Genomic DNA, 20,315 nt, shown 5'->3' on the forward strand with positions numbered 1-20,315 from the left:
GTTCTTTAAACATCCCTGTCCCTGCTGACACAGCCAAGCTGCTGCTGTTTACCACTCTCCCACCACGCTGGTCAAGGGGTGCATGTGAGGGGAAATCCAGCAGCTTTCCTGTGCTCCTGTATTAATTTCACACCAGACTAGAGCATGGTTTCCAAGCACCTTGGCCTCTGCCAGAGAAGGAAACCTCAGCAGCCAGCATGTGGGGCAGAGGAAGAAGGCACCAGCCTGTGGTCCTCGTGCCCTGGGCTTCCTGCTTTTCAACTTCTGCCCTTGCTGTGGGTTTCCACCCAGCTCACCACAGCTTAGGCCAACCTCTTTTCACTCTAGTTGGATATGGCTCCCTTGGGAGGGCTTCCATTAGCCTCCTGTGCTCTGACCTTTACCCTTGATGCTGCGGTGTTGCTCCTCTCCAGGCCAGGTGGCTTGTTGGGGTCTTTGTCCAGAGCCTCCTCTGCCTCCCTGCCTTTTGGGTGTTCCTAATCATCTGCCCCGAGTGAAGTCTCTGCTCAGCTCCCTGAGTCACACATGTCTCAGGGTGACCTCGAGAGATGCTCTGCCTTTGTGTGCTCCCTCACTTGCTCCCACAGAAGACATCACTGATGGCATCTCAACCCACAGCCTCTGGCTGAGGTTTTCATGACATCTGCTTGACCTACCCAGCAGACCAGATTCTTCCTCCAGCTTTCACAGGCTCTGCACTGCTGTGGTTGTGTGGCTGCTGCTAGGGCCTTGTTGTGGAACCTCTGACGGGTTGTGCAGGGAAGGCTCTGTAAGCTACTGGGGAAAGCTGGCTGCTCTTCCCAGGGAGCATTTGGCTGTGCTTGCATCATTCTGCTCCCTCAGTGGTTCTGGTGCCCATTACTGTGGCATTTCTCATTAAAGGCTCATGTTCGGAGCAGCAATGCAATGCAGCCAGCAGTCTGTAAACACTTTGGTCCTGCACTGTCATTGTTGTCATTGTTTTAGCTGACATTTGGGGGTGGTTTTTTCCTGACTCAACCTCTGAAGCCATTCAGCTGTTTCCAGAGCCCAGAGTGTTGACACCAGAATGTGAGCCCCAGAGCTAGAAGGCTTCAAGAGAAAAACACTAATCAGCAGGAAAAGGGAGAAGGACTTCTTCAGTTTCCTTTGCATCAATCACAGCTCTGCTCAGGCTTTTCCCACTGTTTCCAGTTGTGACTTTTGGAATGTGTTTGTGCTCTGGCTGTGGACGCAGCATCAGTCCTAAGCATGCAGGTGTGGCTGTGGATGGAAAGATGCAAGAGGGCTCCTCAGGCTCTTGTGTATTGCCAGCACTGGAATGTAAAGAGGAACTACACATTGTCTTGGGCTGTAAAAGCTCTTGAGAAGAGTGACCATGGCCAGATGGAGCTGACTGGCTTCATTCCAAACCATGAGAAAGGAAAAACCTGTGGTGAAGGAGATCAGCCTGGCCTCCCGGGCAGCCTCAGGAGCAATCCAGCCTGCTGGAAGTGTCCGTTGCGGCTCAGCTGTGTCTGCCTGCTGCCTTGCCCTTCCCCATGGCATTCCTCTGGTAATACCCAAAAGATCCAAACTCTCTCCTCTCTATGCACCCACCTGATGTGTTTCACCCCATCAGGGTACTGGGCTGCAGTTGTGCTAGAAGACATTCCCAAAGGGAGCTTCTACAACTGGGAAAACTTTCCTTGGCTCTTCCAGGCCTCCTCAACTTTGGTGAGCAGGAATTTGATTTGTCCTTGGTTTGTTTTAAACTCTTCTTGGACATAACCACTTTGCTGAGGGATAGAAAGTCCCTGGGGGGGGGGTTCTATCTGTGAGTTACTGCCTTGAAAGAGGATTTTGGTTCTCTTCTGGAGCTGGGATTTTTGGCCCACGAGAGAGATCCGTCAGGAACCAGTGGTCCGTGGCATTTTAATGCTGCTTATTGTTCCTTGCTTCCTTAAGAAGCTAAGATAATCCAGTGCATTAAGTACAGTGGGGCTGGGTGGAGTAAGCAGGAACAGCTGTGCCTCATGTTGTGACTCCCTCAGCAATCATCTGTAGTGCTGGAGAGTTCCAGAAAGTCTCCCAAGCATATAGATGGTGGAGTTCCAACAAGCTGGAACTGCTGACTCCAGCTGACGCTTCAGCAAGTCCTGTTATCTGCAGCTGCCTTCATCTGCTGCTGGCTGCAGGGAGGACTGTCAAATGTCCTTAGAGTTTGTACACTGGAGGAGGGACAGAATCCCTGAGGATAGAAAGATAAAGCCAAAAATTAAAGAACAAAAAAGAAGGAAACTACAGAAAGCAAAGAGGAGAGGAGGGGGAATGAGACAGTGCAGAGCCCGAGCGCTGGGAGGGCTCACTGCAGCGATGCCTTTTAAGTCCATGGCAGGATTCATTGCCTGGAATTAGATTTACATTAGCAGGATGATCTCCTTGGATTCAGTCCCTGTGACACAATCCACTGTTGTGAAGGGTGGGTTTAAACGATTCTGCAGCGCCAGGAAATGCTCCCAGTTGCAGATTAATCCATGGAGGTATTGGCGGCGAGCAGAGCCCAGACGTGCAGAGAGGACCACGCAGTCACCTCTGCTCTGAGCTCTGGCTGCAGCAGCCCAGTGGCGCCGGTTCGTGTGTGCCTCGCTGCCGCCTGTGCTCTGACAGCTCCTTACCTCACAAGAGGAAATAGCCCACGAGGTCCAGCAGCCGACCATTAGCTCCATTCATGGTGATTTGGTCTGCGGAGGGCTCTGCTCTGCTCTGTTTTGGGAAACAACACAGGAACAAAGGGTGCTAGAGAGGGGTTCAAGTGGCATAATGCATGGGGGTCGTTCAGCTGCCATTTCCACTTCACCCTACTCCTTCTGACACCCTGCCTCCACCCAGGGAATCTCCCCAGCCAGGTATCCTCTGCTGCTCATGCTCTCGGCCCCACCTGAAGTGACACATTCAGTTCAGAGGTGTTGGTGCCTGCATTCAGCAGGTGAAGCTGCAGTTCATCCTGGATGAGGGCAAAGCATTTGGGTGTACCACAGAGCTTCTGCCCTGCTTGCCCTTGATGGTCTGGGGCGTGGCACCTACATTCCCTTGCTTTAACTGTACTGCAGTGTGGCTCTGGGCAGGAGCTCTGGAAGCTGTGCCCTGCGCCCTGCTTAGGTTACTGTCCAGCAAAACTGATTAGGGGGTGAGAGACTTAGGCTGTTCCAAAACTCTGAAGCCAAGCTGCTGCTTGACTCAGGAGTCCTTTGCCTCTAAGGGTGGCAATTGTCCATGAGCTTCATGAAAGACTGGCTACAGACATCGTGAAGCTACAAGGTCGTGCATTTGCTTTGCAGCACCCTGGCTCCAAGGGCAAACAGCTTGGACTGTGCTGTTCTTGCTGACCACAGCAACCTTTTTGATCTCCACCTCTTGCTTTGGGCTAGGGGCTCCCTTACTGCTCCCCATCATTGGTAGCTCATCTCACCCCAGAGCTGCAAAGAGCTGCTCTGACAGCTGGGGAGCAGGGCTGGAGGGCAGGGCAGAGGAGCAGGACTGGAAGACAGAGCTGGAGCACAGGGCAGGGGAGCAGGGCTGGAGGGCAGGGCTGGAGCACAGGGCAGGGGAGCAGGGCTGGGGAGCAGGACTGGAGGGCAGAGCTGGAGCACAGGGCAGGGGAGCAGGGCTGGAGGGCAGGGCTGGGGCGCAGAGCTGGAGTGCGGAGCTGGCTCAGCCAGGCTGTGGAGAGGGAAATTCCCAGTAATCTGCATCAGCTAAACCTGCCCCAAGAACTTGCTGCAACACTTCCAAGCTTTTCCAGCTCCAAGAGAGCCCACAGCAGCTTTCCCAGCCCTAAGTGCTTAGTTCCTGGTGGTGATCAAAGAGGGTCTTGCAGGAGCGTTTTGGCGTCAGTGGATTTCACTCTCAGCCAGACCAACTCTGCCCTTCTGTAAGTTCAGTTTCAGGTCCCTGTGACCTCTGCCTTGGGGCTGCCCTGGACCAGAGGGTGCAGACCAATAGCAATTTGCAGTCAGCCAGGGCAGTAACCTGAGCTGGCTCCAGGTGAATCCCATCCCATAAACATCACCCTCAGCATAAAGGGGGAGCTCCAGGATAGGAGCTCCTCCTGCTTGGGCTCTTCCTAACCCTGCTCCTCTTGCCTCTCCTGAGAAAGTTTCCCTGTTCAGTGTGTCTGCGTGAGGATAACTTCGTTCTGGGGTGAGTGTGGCTGTTTCATTCAATCCATTTCCAGTCAACCCGGGGTGTGTGTGTGTGTGTGTGTGAATTCTCCTGCTGCCCTCTCTGCTGGCAGATGGAGCAACTGCTGCAGCTGCCCCCAGGTTTGGGCTGCAGCAAGCAGTGTTCTGCTGTTACTCCCTCTCCTTATCAGATTCTCTGCCTGGCAGCTGTGGGGAAATGCTGGAGCAGCTGCTCCGTGGAGCAGTGTTTCAAGTGTGTGTTATGGAGCCAGGGAGTGAGCTTAGCCCTTTGCTCACCCAAAGACTGTGGGGGTGGCTTCAAATCGGCTCCAGCCAGCCCAGCTTTTGAGCTTCAGCTGAGCCTAAGGCATCTTTAAGGACTGCTGGAGTGGCTCTGTGCTCTCTCCTCCTGCTCCCTGTCTGAGGGCAGCAGCAGCACTGGGCCTGATGATCTGAAGGGTCTCTCCCAGCCGGAAGGACTCTGGCTCAGAGGGTGAGCTCCATCTCGGTGTGCTCATCAGCAAGGCACAGTGGTGGGCATGGGCACACTGGGCACGTCCCAGGCAGGGGGTGCAGCAGACACTTGTGTTGCTCTGAGTTGTCTTCAGCAGTCCCAGCTGCTGTCTTCTCTGAGGGAAAGGAAAGCACTTCAGAAACATATTGACCAAGTTAGCTGCACATAAAAGGCCTTGGGAGTCAGGCAGAAGAAAGGCTCTGACTATTATAAATCAAAGGGACCCCAGCAACTTCAGAGCAAAACTGAACTGGAGAGAGAGCCCAGCTGAGAGGCTCCATGCTGTGGAGAAGCTGAGCCCAGGCAGAGGACACTGAGAGGGTCCTGAGCTGTGGGTCGCTCTGAAGCGGTCAGGAGGGGCTGGGGATGCAGCACTGCCCACACTCCCGAGTGTCTTGCTCTGCTCCAAGGATGCTTTGCTGTTTTGCATAAAATTCTGCTGCTTCAGAGAACTTGAAAGTGACAAAATCTGCCTGCAGGCCTTGGCTGTGCCCCTGGAAAAGGCAGTGTGAACTCAAAGCACCCAGAAGAGAGGAGCTAGGGAATGGATGGGCCCGGACAGAGGGCATCTTCCCACAGGGTGCTGCAGAGGATCCTCACTGGCCTGTGCTGCAGAGCAGTGGCAGGAGCTGGCTGGGATGGATTTACACTGTGCTGGCAAGACTCTGGAGCACGTAGAGAGGTGGACTTCAGAAAGAGGGATGTGAGTGGTGCCAGGTGTGAAGTGCCACGGTACAGAAGGAGTTCTTTTACTGCCCTTTATTTCATTTTGGCAACCAAGCTGGTGAGCAGTCTGGAGAGCAGGGCTGGGGAGGAGCAGGTGAGGGAGGTGGGGTAGGTTAGTGTGGAGAAGAGGAGGCTGAGGGCAGACTTCTTTGCTCTCTGCAGCTCCCTGAAAGGAGGCTGCAGTGTGGTGAGGGTTGGTCTCCTCCCTAGTCTCAGGTGATAGAACAAGAGGAAATGGCCTGAAATTGTGCCAGGGGAGGGTTGGGTTGGAGAGGAGGAAACATTTCTTTGACTTAAGAGTGTTCAGGGATTGGCACAGGCTGCCCAAGGAGGTGGTGGAGTCCCCATCCCTGGGGTGTTCAAGAACTTGTGGCCATGGTACTTGGGGACATGGTTCAGTGGCCATGGTGGTGTTGGGTTGATGGCTGCACTGGATGATGTTAGAGGCCTTTGCAACCCAAACAGTTCTATGATTCCATGATTTTTCTCTTGCCCTTGTCCCTCCTTGCCAAGCTTTCAGCCAGTGAATTAACCTTCCTTAGCTGTCTGCCTGAGAAACTTTCAGTGGCTTCCATCCTGCAGGATCTGCAGACAGCTCTGGGGGTCCCTAGGCTTGGTTTACTTCTGTTCTAGATATTTCAGCTCACAGGCAGCTTTCTCTGGGTGGCTGCCATTAGCACCCTGCCTGCTCCACAGCAGATGAGCCAAGCAAAGCTGCCCTGAGCAGAGGCCCAAGGAAGCTGCCTCCCCTCCGGCGTTTCCAGAAAGCCGATGCCACTGCCGCTGGCTGAGTGCAGCAGTATCTGTCTCTGGGTGGGTGTACCCTCCGAATGTGTGGAGTGGTGGTGAACATCTGATTAGCAGATGGAATCCTTTCCAGTGGGGCTCTCTTTTCAAGTGCTGAACGTCTGACAGCCTTTAGAGCATCTCGTGGCGCTGCGGTAGCGGCTCCGCGGCTGCGGCTGTAAGCTGCCTTCACGTTTGGTTTTGAACACCCAGACCCTTCTGTGTCTGTTTTGAGCAACAAAAGTATCGAGTATGACATCTTTTCATGTGTGGTCTTCAGCAAGAGGCAGAATTTACTTGTGGGAAATAATCAGACGAGACACAGAGCTGTGAAATCCGCACAAGCGCTGCTGCTGCTGAGAGCTGTGTGGGAGCAGAGTGCTGCCTGCCTGCCTGCCTGCGCAGGGAGCCCGGGGTGCTGTGCCAAGGCTCTGGGGCACTGGGAGAAGGCATGGCAAAGGGTCGTGCCCTAACAGCAGCAGTGAGGCTTTACAGCTGGTGAGAGATTTCTGTGGCACAGGAGCCAATGATGGTCCTAAATGCTGCTTCAGAAAGTGCCGCCCCAGGATGGCTGGGGGCACAGTGCCCCTCAGGCTGTGCCTGGAAGGGCTCAGCCACCCGGGTGTTCTCCGTGGGAGCTGTGGCAGCCTTAAAGGTCCTGTGCCAATTCTCCTCTAACCAGGACATAAACCCCACAGCTTCACATGGGTGGGAAATCTCTTCCTGGGCAAACCTGCCCCTCTGTCCTTGCTGTCCTTTCTGCTTTGTGGTCTTCTGGACTGAGCACCTGCAGCTGGTGGCTACCTACCTACCTTATGCCCTTCCCTACAGCCCTCCTCATGCTGCTGCAGTTCCTGCCTCTTGTAAAACGACCAGAACACCCCCAAACAACTGTCCCTCACAGCTGGGTTTCGTTTCTCTGCCCGTGTTGGCACACAATCAGGTGTTCTGCTTGTAACCCAGACTGGGAGGGATCAGTATCAAGTCACACTTCAGCCCTTGTGATTGTTCCCCAGGTGCTGCTTTGCCTCCGCTCTAGCAGAACTGTTCTCACTTCTTCTCCAGCCTCTCTGACCTCTTAGGGACTGGAGTGGTTCTTTTTTTTCTGGTGTGCTGCCACATGTTCAGAGAACCCCAGCTGCTGTGGAGAGGGAAGAAAATAGCCCAAACGTTCCCCAGTTTGTCTTTGATCAGTGGGATAAGCACCACAGAGAGCCAGCAGGGCTTCACACAGCCTGTGGCTGCTGCTGAGCATGCAGCACACCTCAGAGTGCTGCTGGCTGAGTGCTGGATGCCTCCCTCCTGCTTGGCCAGCACAGCTTCCATGCAGTTCTGTTCCAACGCCAAGCACTGGGAAGCTGCTAAAATGAGGAATGCTTTCAACCTGCCTGCAAGGCAGAAGTGGAACTGGGTGCTGAAATTCCCAGCTGCTCTGAAATGCCAATTTCCCTTCCTGCCCCCCACCTTTATTAAGTGCTAGTAACATTATTTTGGAGAGTTCTGAGTGCTTGGTGCACCAAAATAAACACATCTCTCTGGTGCTCATCTTGGCTCTGTTGTCCTCCCCTGCATCCTGAGGTGCCTAAATCATCTTTGTAAAATCATAATTGCTGTCTGCTGATTGGGAGTGATTTAGCTGCACAATGAAATAATTATGAAGGGCTCCAGAAGGCCCACATGTGGGGCTGCACATCAAAAGGCAGAATATGGAATTCATAATAGCATATAAAAATATCTATATTAGATCAAATAGACTCCTCTCCCCAAGCTTTTACTCTGCCACTCACAGTGAATAGAAGATGCTGAAAGGCTCATTAAATGCTTGCTCCTTCAGCATCAGAAGGAATATTGCAAGCAGAAGATGAAGTCCTGGCACCTTCCCACGTGGCAGTGCTGCAGAGTCCTCCGTGAGGGATGTGTGGTGGGCACCAAACACAGCAATGCTCCAGACAAAGGCCCCTTGTACCTGCTGGGGCTTCACCCAGTGCCTTCTGCTCCCATTTCAGCCAGGGAGGGGTCCATGTCGTGCTCCCTTGCTGCCTGCACTCCAGCAGGGACAGTGTCTCTGGGAGGCCTCTGCTCCCAGTGGTTACACATCACTGGATTTATCCAACATCGTAACTGCAATATTTTCTTCAGGTCTTCTCTTTTTTTCTTGCCAGTTTCACTCATTTCCAGCTGCAAGTGGAGGGGGAATCTCCTGCAATGCCTGCAGCAGAGCTGCCCCAGCCCTGCTCTTATCAGGGGCTGTGGGTAAGGGGAAATTGTCTGGTATGGCTGTGCACTGCTCTGCTTCTCTCCCTTCGCATTAGCTCGGGCTGGAGTGGCAGCAGAGGAAAGCCACCAGCAGATCAAAGTCATGGAGAGTCAAGTGTGGCAGAAGAGGCCAAGAGGAGCTTGGCTTGGTTGTGAGTGCAGGGAAATGAGTGGGGAGACAGCAGTTTACCCACAGAGAGAAGTGAGGTGAAGTGCAACTGGCATCACACCCTCGGCAGTGCTCTCTGAAAGGTGAAGGTCCTGCAGCAGCAGCAGGGCTCCAGCACAGTCATCTTCTGTTGTTAATGACTGCTAAAAACACCTCTGTGCTTTCGAGGAGGAGAGTATCTGTGACTGGTGTCTGTGGCACAGCTGAGTGTCCTGCCTGGGGAAGGGAATCCACTCCTCCGTGTCGGAGCCTGGCTACAGCTCAGCCTGGAGCTGGAAGGAAGGAGTGGCTTGGAATCCTCTCCTGGCCTTCCAGATCTGGTGTGTTCTTCTCCAAAGTCTGAGGGCTGCACTCCTGCTTTATTGTCTGATCACCCTCTCATTTCTCAGCCAAGAGCCTGCTGTTTCATGACACCCTAACCCAGACGGTTCCACTGGCCAAGAGCCCTCTGCTGACAGGGACCAGACAACAAACCCAGAGGGGTCTTCTGCCTCTCCACAGCTCTGATGTGCACTCGTCTGGAGCACTCCTGTGCCCTCCTGTTCTGCCCTTCCTCGTGTCAGGATAATGTAGCAACAAGTAAAGGCTTGGAGGAGGATGCTGAAGGCACCCACCCGTGCCAGGAGCAGTGCTTGGGATGGACTCTGCAGCCTCGGGAGGGACGTCAGAGGTGTGTGAGAGAGAGAGAGGAGCAGCAGGGACCAAATGCCTTCTGCTGCTGCTGGTGCAAGAGAGGAAGGATGTCAAATGGGGCTAGGAGGTGACAGGTCCTGCCCAGAAAGGAGGGAGGCTTTGCCAGCCCTGTGCAGCCAAGCTGGGTGACTCCTTGTCTCGGGAGGCTGCCAGGCCTGGCCCAGAAGAGCTCTGGGCTGTCTGCTGCAGGAGGTGAGCCAAGTTTCCTGGAGAAGCATCGTTAAAGCTTGCTCTGACCTTGTGCTTTTCCAGCCTTCACTACTGCCAGCTTCAGCTTTGGGGGGGCACTTTGGTCCTGATGCTTCTCTCTTATCTTAACTCTGGGAAAGCTGGAAGGGGCTGCTCAGCTTTGGAGCTTGCAGAGGAAATCAGGACAAGGGCTTGATCTGCAGCAAGCTTCGTGCAGGGAGGTGGCCACAGCTCTCCCACAAGCTGTGTGCTGAGGTAACCAAGGCTTGGTTCCTTCTGACTGCAACAGAGCTAGCAGCACAGCACAGGCTCTGCTCAGGCCCCCTCTGGTCAATGCAGAGGTTCTTCTAGAGACTATTGCAGGGCCCTTTAGCAGGGTCTGGAGCAAGGACCAGCCAAGGCCCCTTCCTTTGTGAAAATGCCAGGGCCTTCAGAACGAACCCACAGCTGAAGCTGGTTGGGAGGGAGCTGGCAGCACCTCTGGCCCAGCCTCCAGCAGCAGCAGTCAGGCTGGGACCAGTGTTCTGAGGCTGTAGACTGTGTGATGCTCTCAGGCTTTGTTTTGGAGGGGCTTTGGCATTCCAGGAGCAGGAGGAGTTTTGATCTTCTTCATCTCCTTTTGCTTCTCTCTTTCCCAGGTGTCAAGCACTGTGAAGCGGTGCCTCGGTGGGAGCAGGAGGAGCCTGCCCACAGGGCTGACAGGTGGAGCCTCAGCAGTGTGTGCCTTTGGGCTGTGAGGATGGGCATTGTCCCTGGGAAGGGGGGACAGGGCACTCTGAGTGCCTTTGGGATGTCAGAAGCAGGAACAGGCAGGGTCACTGGCACTGATGTGGACAAATGTGGCTGGCTCCTAGTGCTGGACTGCAGAATGCAATTCGGGGTCACTAAGCACAACTGTATCTTTGGAGAATCTGATTAAGTGCTGCTTGCTGAAGGTCAGGCAGAAGGAGTGATTACCAGAACCATTTCTCAGTGGCTTTCCCCAGCAGCTGCCATTTCGGAGGGGACAGCTCCTGTGCAGATGTGAGTTTGTCTCATCAGGAAACTGCATTAGGAGAACAAACAGGAAAATGCTGAGATCTGACAACTCACCTGGTAAACCTTCTGCTGCAATGCTTCTGCAGGTCCTGAGGAGCTGAGAGCATCTCCTGGCCTGGGGACCCAGCCCTAGGGCACGACAAGAGAGCTCCTGCAGCCACTCTTTGCTCTTCCAGGGGATGCTGCTTGCAGACTCTTTGGCTGCTTTCTAAGGAGCCTCTCAGGGCAGAGGCTTTGGCTGAGCTGCAGAACACTGAAGGAGTGAGGCACAGCCTGGTGGGGCTTGGTTACTGCCACGGGAAGCCTGGGCCGAGCCAGGTGGTGCAAAGTGGAGGTACTGAGTGCTCTTGAGAAGAGCAAACAGGGCAAGGACTGGCAGCACCTGAGGCTAATCACAGTTGCTTTGGAGAGCGTTCAGACACGAGGTCCTCCCCAGGGGTAACGCTGAAGGGCACAAAGGGCAGTGCTGGGTGGGTCAGTTAGAGCTGCTGCTTGATCTCCAGATCGCTGTCGAAGGTTGCCTCTCCCAGGGTGTGTGACAGCAATATCGATCTGCTGTTCAGCAGGCTGGGAGTGTTCTGGGGAGCAGCTTTGGCAGGTGAACTGCAAAGCTGGGATCAATACTGGAAGCTACAGCTCAGTTTATAGCAATTTGTTATTATTTCCCTCAGCTGGCTCTGCTGCAGCCAGGGAAATCACCTCCAGCTCTGCTGTGGCAGGTGGCAGCGGGGAGGAGTGTTTGTGGCAGGCAAAACTGAAGGGTGCTATGGCTTGGTGGGCTGCAGGGAGAAACAGCTGCAACTGAAATGGGAGCTCAGCTCAGCAGCATCAGAACAAGCAGAGGTTACTCAGGACACCTTCACCCGGTAACATTTCCCAGCAGAGACAAATGTTCAGGGCAGGACCTGAACCTGCTGTGGTCTGCCTGAGTGGAGAAGGATTTGCAGAGCTTCATTTCAGGCACTGCTTGTTTAAAAGATTTATGAAAGCTCTTCACACCTCAGCAAACTCTCCAGGCTGTGGCTTTCAGTCACTTCCTCCTTGACAAGTGGCAGAAGGGGAAAGTGCAGTGCAGGTATTGGGCATTTACTCTTCGTTTCCTTATTTCTGCAACCAGAGCAAGGGCTGTTGGCTTTGTTAAGGTCTGGAAGGGAAAAAGCCCTGGCAGTGCCACGGGGGCAGCAGAGGGGTGTGAGGTGTCTGTGGAAGCATCTGGAGAGGCAGTGCTAAGAGCTCACAGCTCTGCTGACACCTGGGTTATGGCACAGTTCTCCTTTGCTGCTACCTTGGTCTCCTCCCTTTCAGCAGCCCTTAGCTCTGCCCAGACACGATGTCAGCACTGAACACATGGGCTCTGGCAGCACAGCTGCAGGGTGGGAAACGAAGGCTAAACATCTGCCCAGCAGGGTGAAGGTCCTCCTGTCCCCACCTCTTCCACAGCACTCTCCCCAGTTCCAAAGGCTGGGAAGGATCCAGCCAAGGTCTGCCAACACTTTCAAGGCACCAAAGGCAGGTGCAGCCAGGCAGAGGCACCCAGTCTGCACCTCACCCAGAATCACTGCAGAGTCACAGGGCTCTGACCAAAACCCAGAGCCAGCTGGATCCTCTCTGTTCCCACTTCTTGTTTCTATGCTAAAGAAAGGAATTCCCCATCTACAGAACTCTGAACAGTGGAATCTGTCACAGCCACATCTAAGGGGGCTTAAAAAGTCTTCTTTCCCCCCAGCTATTCTCTTGATTTATGGGCTCATAGCAATCACACCATGGGGCTGCTCTTTGGGGGCTGTGACTCTGGGTAAACACCCACCCTCTGCTGCTGCTGCCTGGGCAGGGCTGTGCTACAGGGCACTTTCAAGTGAGATCTAGGGAAAATGGAGCAACAAAGAGTTCCTTCTGCTGGGCCTTTGGACTGAAGAGGTTGTTACACACACATCTATCAAACAGTAGTCAGGGCAGTGCCGGAGCTGCAGTCAGACCAGGATCAGACAGCTCCCCTCGGCTCAGCTCTGGGTAAGAAGTGATACCTGTGTCACAGATCTGCAGTCAGGATCTGGCCAAGACAAACAGGCACACTGTGGGGCTGCTGGGGAGGGAGAAGCAGCTGGGCAGAGGCTTGCTGGCTGCTGTTTGAGGTGTGAGAGAGGAAGGAGCTGAGAGCATGAGATGGGAAAGAAAGAAAATCCCCAAAGCACAGCAGGCATTTGGGAGATGCTCAGAGAGTGAGCGTAGAGAGGTGGCTGCAGGGATGGGTTCTGCAGCAGAAGCAGCTGCTCAGCACAGCTAGAACTCGGGGGGGGTGGGGGGGGTGCTGCTGCTCTGCTGGTGACTGCCTTGGGTGCTCTGGGGCACCCCATGCCTGTGGGTCACTGTACCTGCTGCTGTCTGTGGGCCTGGCAGAGCTGGAGCAATGCCATGGTTCTGGATTTTCCTTTCTAAGACTGACAGTGCCAAAGGGAAAGCCTCTGGTGCCATGATCCTGGAAGGCAAAGCCCTCTGGAGCAGCTCTGGGAGGTGTGGGGGGGGTGCTTTAGACGCTGGGAGCTAACAGCACAGCAAGATGGGCACTACAACCTGAGCTGGGAGCAGAGCTTTGGATCCCAGCTTGGGGGCAGGAGGTCTGTGAATGCCAGGAGTGGCAGCTGGTTCAAGGCTCAGTCCCCCCTTTCTCCTGCTGTCTCTCAGGGGCAGCCAGCACTGGGGTGGCTCTCATAAATCAGTGCCAGACCTGTCTCACACATGGGGCACCTCTGCCCATGGCTCTGCAAGAAGAGAGCTCCACAGCCCAGCAGAGCTGAGCAGGGCCCACAGCCAGGCAGCAGGACCTCTGCTGCCCTCCTCCAGCTCTGCCTGGGGGCTGGCAGCAGGCAAAGGGACAGCCTTGTCTGCTCTGTGGTTTTGAGGCACGTCAGCAACCTGCCCCTGTTTACTGTGGACACAAGTGCTCCTTCCAGGCTGTCACCACCAAACCCAGTGGCCTGGCCTTTTGATCAGGTCATTGCCCTAAGGATGCCCTCCCAGGCACAAACCCTGGGCAGGTTCAGGGTCAGCTGGGATGTTGTTGACTTTTGGTGGTGCTACAAAGGCCATTTATTTGCTGGGATTTCTTCTCAGCTGGCTGGTCTGAGCCATTGCCTCTAGTCAAGGAGCTCTGGACATTGTGCATGGTTTGATTCTCTGGTGCTGCTTTTCCTCTCTTAGTTTACTTTAGGCTGCAGTATCTTGTCGGGTGGGTTCCAGCTCACTAGCCCAAAGGATTCCAAGGCTGCTGTCCATGCTTTGCACACTCCCAAGCAGGCTTTTCCCTCCAGGATCCTGCTCAGAGGCTCTTCTGGCAGCTCATCAATCCAGCAGTTGTGCAGGTCTGTTGGCTGCTGTGAGTGTTAGAAGATGGCCAGGCTGGCACTGAGAAATCAAGCTTGAAGAAAAGCTTTCTAAATCTGTGGAAGGAACATAAAGAGCAGGGTGAAGAGAGAAGGTTTTGATGTCTGCAGACAGAAGGATATTAGGAACAGTGCTGCAGAGCAGCTGTGGTGCTGCTGACAAAGAGAGTCTGACACTGACTGCGGGACAGGTGGAGATTGCAACTGCAAAAGCAAGGTGAGCTCTCTACCAACCAAAGTCAACTGCAAGCCCACGTTTGCTGAAGGCTCCTGGCTTCTCTGGTGCAGATGGACAGGGCACTGCCCAGGAGAACTTCCCTCCTCCAACTGCTTCAGCCTCCCACGAGTGGTGGAGGTGCAGCTGGCTGAGTGCTCGGTAGAGTTCTCTTCTCTGGAGCATGGCTTCTGAGACAGCTAAACCGAACAGTGTCACAGAATCAGACTGCTCTGGGTGGGAAGGGACCTGAAAGATACCCAGTTCCAAGCCCCATGCCACCAGCCCAGGTTGCTCAAGGCCTCATCCCACCTGGCTTCAAACACCTCCAGGGTGACATCCACAACTTCCCGGGGCAACCTGTGCCAGTGTCCTCCCACCCTCACTGGCAGGAATTTCTTCCTAATCTCCAGTCTAAATCCCCCTCCTCAAGCCCAAATCCATTCCTTCTAGCACTACAAGCTCATATAAGGAGCCCCTCCCCAGCTTTCCTGTAGTCCCCTGGATGCTCTGTGTTAGGCTGTGGTGGGCCTTGCCAAAGTCTGTCCCAGGGGTGATGTGATCAGGACAAGGCAGCTTTCTGCTTTAATCATTCCAAATTTCACTTACCAACAAACCCACTACCCTCTGTCTGCCCCTCCCTCAGCTCCCCCGGGGCTGGGGGAAGCCTGTGAGATGCAGCAGTGGTGGTCCCTCCTGGTCACATCCATCATGGGGCCGTGCCAGCCTGTGGCTGTTGCATCCTTCCCAGGCAAACCCCTGGGCACAAAGGCACAACAACCCCAGCGGGCTGCTGGTAGCAACTGCTCAGCTGAAAGGAGCTTCACATAGTGCTCATTATGGGGCCAGAGGAGACGAGGAGGAGAGGGAGCTCTGGGGGATGGCTAAAGGAGCTGGAGGAATTCATCTTCATTGTGGAGGAAGTGAAATGTTGCTGCTGGTTTGTTTGGTTTGTTTATTTGTTCTCTTCCCAGTAAGTCACCCACAGAGGGTTCATTAAGGGAGCCACAGCTCAGCACTCTGCTGGGAAATGGTTTTGGCTGGGTGAGGATGAAGCATCGGGGAGCAGCAGATCAGCAAACCACCTGCTGGCTGCCTGTCGGGGCAGGCTCCCCTGTGCGCCCTGCCCGCAGCAAGTTCACCCCGGGACAGCTCCTCGCAGCAGGTTTGGCTCTTCCGAGGCAGCTCTTACGGTTCCTGGTGTTTTCCCTTTGGCACAGACTGCACTGCCAGGCAAAGCTGGCTGGGCTCAGGGGTGCCAAGCAGAGAAGCTGAGGTAGGTGAGGTGTCTGGGTTCCTCGGTGGCAGTGCTAATGCCAGGCTGCAGAGAGCTGCAGCTGTCTCATTTCTACATGGTAAAAGAAGCTGAAGCTGCTGAGGGGCCTGGAGCAGCAATGTGAGGAGCAGAGGCTGAGAGCCCTGGGGCTGAGTCTGCAAAAGAGCAGCCCCAAAGGGGATCTGAGCAATGCTTGGCAGGGGTGGGGGGCAAGAGGATGGGGCTAGACTCTTTTGTGGGTGGTGCTCAGGGACAGGATAAGGCCAAGGGGCACAAACTGGAACCCAGGAGGTTCCACCTGAACAGGAGGAGAAACTTGTTTGGTGTGAGGGTGCTGGATCCTGGAGCAGGTTGCCCAGAGGGATTGAGAAGTCTTCTGTGCAGAGCTTCCAACCCACTCTGGGCACTGTGACCCTGGGCAAGCTGCTGTGGGTGTAATGGGTGACCTCCAGAGGTCCCTTCTGACCCCACCCTGCTGGGGTTCTGTGAAAGTTCCTGTGCCTGTCTGTGTTGGGTCTCTGCCTTCTCGGCTGGGTTCATAACCTCAGTTCCTGCAGCCCTCACAGGGACGTTTGCCAGTGGCTGGTGGGGTGGAAGGGATGTGGTCTGCCCTAAGATGTGGTTCAGGGAATGGAAAAGTTTGTGCAGAGGGAGTTGTCTCTGCTCTGCTGGGTTTGAACAGGTGCCCACATTGCAAACCCCACCACAGCTGGCAGCAGCAGCAGAGGCTAACGAGCTGCCTGCTCCAAGCTCCTCTTCCCCAGGATCCCTGTGCCTGGGGACGGAGCAGAGCAGCTCCTGCACCACCTCCTCTCCTCTGCTGAACTCTTTGCTTCGGTTTCTATGCTAAAGGAACGAATAATGGTGCAGTTATGAAGAAAATGCAACAGTGAGGAAATGGCACAGGCTGCCCAGGGAGCTTGTGGTTGCCCCCCTGCAGGTGTCCAAGGCCAGGCTGGATGGGGCTCTGTCCAAGCCAAGTAATCCAGGCAGGCATGTGCAGAGCAGAGGCTGGCAGGGGTAAGCTCTTCAGACTCTAAGCTCGTTAATTAATTAAGTTATTAGCAACCTCTTTAGGGTGAGCTGCAGCCTCGGAAGATGGAGGGGCTGTGAGCTCGTTCCTGGCCACAGAAATTGCAGGCTCCTTCCGCTGAGGTGCACAGAGTGGGACTGGGAGCCTCCCCAGTTTGCTCTCGTGGACTCTAAGCTGGAGCTGCTGCTTCCATCTGGACTATTGTGTGGCAGAGGGGTTGGGCTGGATGAGCTCCAGAGGTCCCTTCTGACCCCAGCCATGCTGGGTCCTGGGATTAGCAGATGTGCAGACTGAGGGTGTCAGTAGGCACTGCAGCCTCCATGAGGTGTGTTCTGCTGTGCCAGGTTCGGGTGTGCCCAGGCACCTCCAGCCAGCTCCCTGCAGTCTGCGCTCTCTGTCACCAGCTGTGCTCAGCTTCAGCAGAGCCTCAGGAGCCAGCAGGCAAATGTGAACATTTACATTTGCATTTCCCTCTGCTGCACTGAAGGGCTCCAGCAGCTTGCTGGGGTTACCTCTGCTGCCAGCCAGAGGAGACGTGGCTGGGGCTGCCAAGCCCATGCCAGCCAAAGGAGATGGGGGAGCATGAATCCACTGCTGCCAGGCTGCAGCTAAACTGGCTGGGTTAAAGCAGCAGCTCCAGCCACATCTCAGCCAGCAGCTTATGGCTGGGAGGGTGAGCAAGACCTCTAGGAAGAGAGTGGTGACAAGAAGCTGGCTGAGGGCTGCACATGGAAACCACTTCTAGTGGCACAGCAGCAGCTGGAGGAGGAAGTCTGCCTGCTCTGACAGGGAATGCTGCTGGCAGCTCCTGCTGGCTCTGCCTGGGTGGGAATCCTCTGGATCCTCACCTGGAAGCTGCCTAGGGCTGTAACAAGAGGTGGAACTTCAAACCTTAGTGTGTTGGTGCTGTGGGACGCAGCCTGAGCCAGCCATGGGCTGCAGGCTCTTAGCAATCTGCAGCCAGACAGAGCAGCTGAGTTCAATTTGCCCCAGGTGAATCCCATCCCATGAAACTCACCCTCAGTATAAAGGGGGCAGCACGAGGACAGGAGCTCCTCCTGCTCGGGCTCTTCCTGACCCTGCTTCACTTCCTTCTCCTGAGGACTGTGTCCCTGTCTGCTGTGACCACTGTGTGTCTTCTGGGCTTTGCCTGCTGGACGTTGGGGTGAGTTTGGCTGTTTCGTTACATCCGAGAGTGCTTGGCAGGTAGGAGCAGCTCAGGCACAGGGAGGTCTTTGGCAGCGTGCTGCGGGCAGAAGCCTTTCCCCTCCAGGCAGCAGAGTGGCTTGAGACGATTTGGCTTCCAAGTTGTTTTCAATCCCTTAAACAGCACCTGAGTGGCTCTCGGCTCAGTGCCAGAGTCACTGTTGGTGTTACCACTCCTACTGTTATTAAGAATAAAATCTTCTTCCCTGCTCTCCTTCTGGGCTGGGTGATGGAGCAACTGCTGTAGGCTGGCCCTGCAGCTTGCCTGCTGTGGCTGTGAGGTGTGCCCTGCCTTCCGCGGGGTAAAGAGGAGGAACAAAGTCAGAGCAAGAGTAGGCAGGAGGGTATCAACCAGTGTCTGTGCCAGTGAAATCTATTGGCCTTGAAGCAATCTCCAGAGGGACCCAAAGGCGTTCCCGTGGCTGGAGATGTTTAAACCGGGCTAGACAAAACACCAGGAAGAGTACAAGGGGGGACAGCCCAGAGCCAGCAGGGAGGGGGATTAACTGCTCCTAATGAGCCTTATCACAGATTCTGTGAGTGCAGAGCCAAGAGTCCCCACGTCCCCCCCTGCCGCTGCCGCCATGGGAGGTTATGAAAGCCTGCGAACGTGGGCAGTTAACTCTTGCAAGGAGCCTGGGGGTGGTGGTGCACTGCTCCTGCCCTCGGCCAGGGCTCCTCTGCAGCGCAGCTCTGCTGCCTGCCAGCGCGGCTACTGCGGCTCTGCGCCCCGGAGCAGGCTGCTTTGTGTTCTAATTGGCTTGGGGGCCAGGCAGGGATTTCGATCTAAAGCTGAAAGCTCCCAGGCTGTTTATCTGAGCCGCGCAGCTTTTCATCTGCGTTTCACCGTTTCATGCTGTTTTCCCACACCTCTCTGAACCTGCAACCTTCCGAGCCAAAGGCTCAATCTCCACCATCAGTAGGCTGAAGATTGACCTTGTGGCACAGAGCTGAGGTAGCCTTTGGGTCTCTGTGTCCTGTGGATGTTCGGTCACTGCTGAAGTATTTGGCTTAACAAGGTCTTGTTTATCAACACTGCTCGGGAAGCATTTCTTGTTTCACAAATAGTGCTGCTGCTGTGGCCTCGGATAGCTGCTCCCCTTGCCCCGCTGGGGCAGGCCGACAGCATGTCCCTAAGCACAGACACCACTCGGGCCATGTCCGCCCTAGAACAGGATGGGACTCAGAACTAGAGTTCCACGGGGGCAGAAGCCAGGTCAGTGTGGTTTAGAGGTCCTGCCAGGTCCTTTATGCTCGGGGGGGGACTCCTGTGAAGAGCTGCTGTTGGTGTAACTTGCTGTAATGGCCTTGGTGGGCTTAGGCTGGGGCTTGGACTTGATCTTGGAGGTCTCTTCCAGCCAAAACAACTCTCTCATTTCGTGTGTCCCTCCACCGGGCAAAGTGCCCCTGCAGAAGGAGGAGGGTTTGGTGCTGTGTTTGGTCCTGTGGCTGCTCTGTGGTAAATATTGTGTCTGTAAAGCACTGCTGGGCAGCTCTGCTCTGCCCCACGCTGCACAAAGGCTCTGAGGTAAACAGGATGCTCAGCCTGAGCGCCAGACTGGCCTCAGGTGCCTGGGAACTCACAGCTGGTGTGAGAGGGCTGCATCGGAAAGCACTGATGGAGCCAGGGCAAGGATGGCTCCAATGCCTCTGGAGCTGAGGGGGTTTGCTGTTCTGTGCTGCTCGTGGCTGTGATCCCTGTGGTCATGGGGAAGGACATCCTGATTGGAGGAGTGAGGCGAGTCCTGTGCCGAGTCCTGCTGGCAGGTCGAGCTCTGCGCCGCTGCTTTAGCTGGGACCGAGCAGGCTGATCGCCGCGGAGCCTTTCCGTGGGACACCCAGAAGCCTGTCGGAGCCCCCTCTGCAGTTCCAGGTCCCAGGCTGCGTTTTCAGGAGGTGACAGCAGCAGGAAGCTTTGTGCTTCGTAATTGACTTTTCAAACGTCTGGAGGATTAGTTTCCAGCAGGCAGGTTTACAGCAGTGTTTTCCCAAGTGAAGCAAACAGCTCCATTATCCGGGGAGAACTGGACACGGTTACCCATCTTGGGAGGACTCCTGCTCCTCAGAGCTGCTCTGGCAGCAGCCAAGCTGCTGGGGTGGCAAAGGCTTGCTCAGAGGTTGTGAGGAACTGGCTCCGTAGCAGCTGCCGTTGCTGTGTTGTTACTGACCTGAGGTACAGAGAAAGGTCAGTGACTGTAGGAGGCATTTAGCCTTGTGGCTGTGGTTTGCAGGCTCTCTTCTCCCCTTGCACCCTAACGCTCGGTCAAAGCTGCAGTGCTGGCAGCGGCAGTGGCTCTGGGGAGGGACTTTCCTCTGTGTCAGGAGGGTAGGGTGCAGAAAGTGAACCCCTGGCTCGTAGCTGTGCTGGTAAATGTAAAAGCACTGACAAATGCCTCCCTGGCACTGAAAAGGCTGCCATGGAGCATCCCACATCTTCTGAGCACTGACCATCTGCACACTGCCCTCTCTGCACTCTGCCAGCTCCCAGGCTTTGCCCAGTAGCTGCTGGGAGACCTGGCCCGGGCTGAAAGCACAGCAGGGACTGCTCCTGCCAGTGAACAGCAGATGTGTGCACAACATGGCCAAAAGCAGCTGTGAGCTGCCTCCATGTCTTCAGGGCTTGCTGAGGCTTTGGCTGGGAAACCAGGGACATCTAAAGCTCTTTCTCCTGTTTTGTTCTCTTGAAATCTGCA

General features: G+C 55.1%; 1 protein-coding gene and 1 long non-coding RNA gene across 6 annotated transcripts in view; both read left to right on the forward strand.

The window, feature by feature from the left end:
- The first annotated feature begins 3,644 nt into the window (after positions 1-3,644).
- LOC135189844 (uncharacterized) lies at positions 3,645-12,753 on the forward strand. Its single transcript, XR_010308327.1, has 3 exons — positions 3,645-4,161; positions 9,095-9,263; positions 10,114-12,753. It is a non-coding gene; the product is annotated as an uncharacterized LOC135189844 (long non-coding RNA).
- A 4,711-nt stretch (positions 12,754-17,464) lies between these two features.
- The window catches only part of SULF1 (sulfatase 1), a 107,628-nt gene continuing 104,777 nt past the window's right edge, over positions 17,465-20,315 (forward strand). For all 5 annotated transcript variants that reach the window (XM_064170747.1, XM_064170737.1, XM_064170738.1 and 2 more), the window contains exon 1: positions 17,465-17,581. The gene's annotated coding sequence lies outside the window, so the exon portion shown is untranslated. The remainder of the gene's footprint in view (positions 17,582-20,315) is intronic.

This window comes from Pogoniulus pusillus, chromosome 34 (genome assembly GCF_015220805.1).
Source record: "Pogoniulus pusillus isolate bPogPus1 chromosome 34, bPogPus1.pri, whole genome shotgun sequence".
Taxonomy (NCBI): Eukaryota; Metazoa; Chordata; class Aves; order Piciformes; family Lybiidae; genus Pogoniulus; species Pogoniulus pusillus.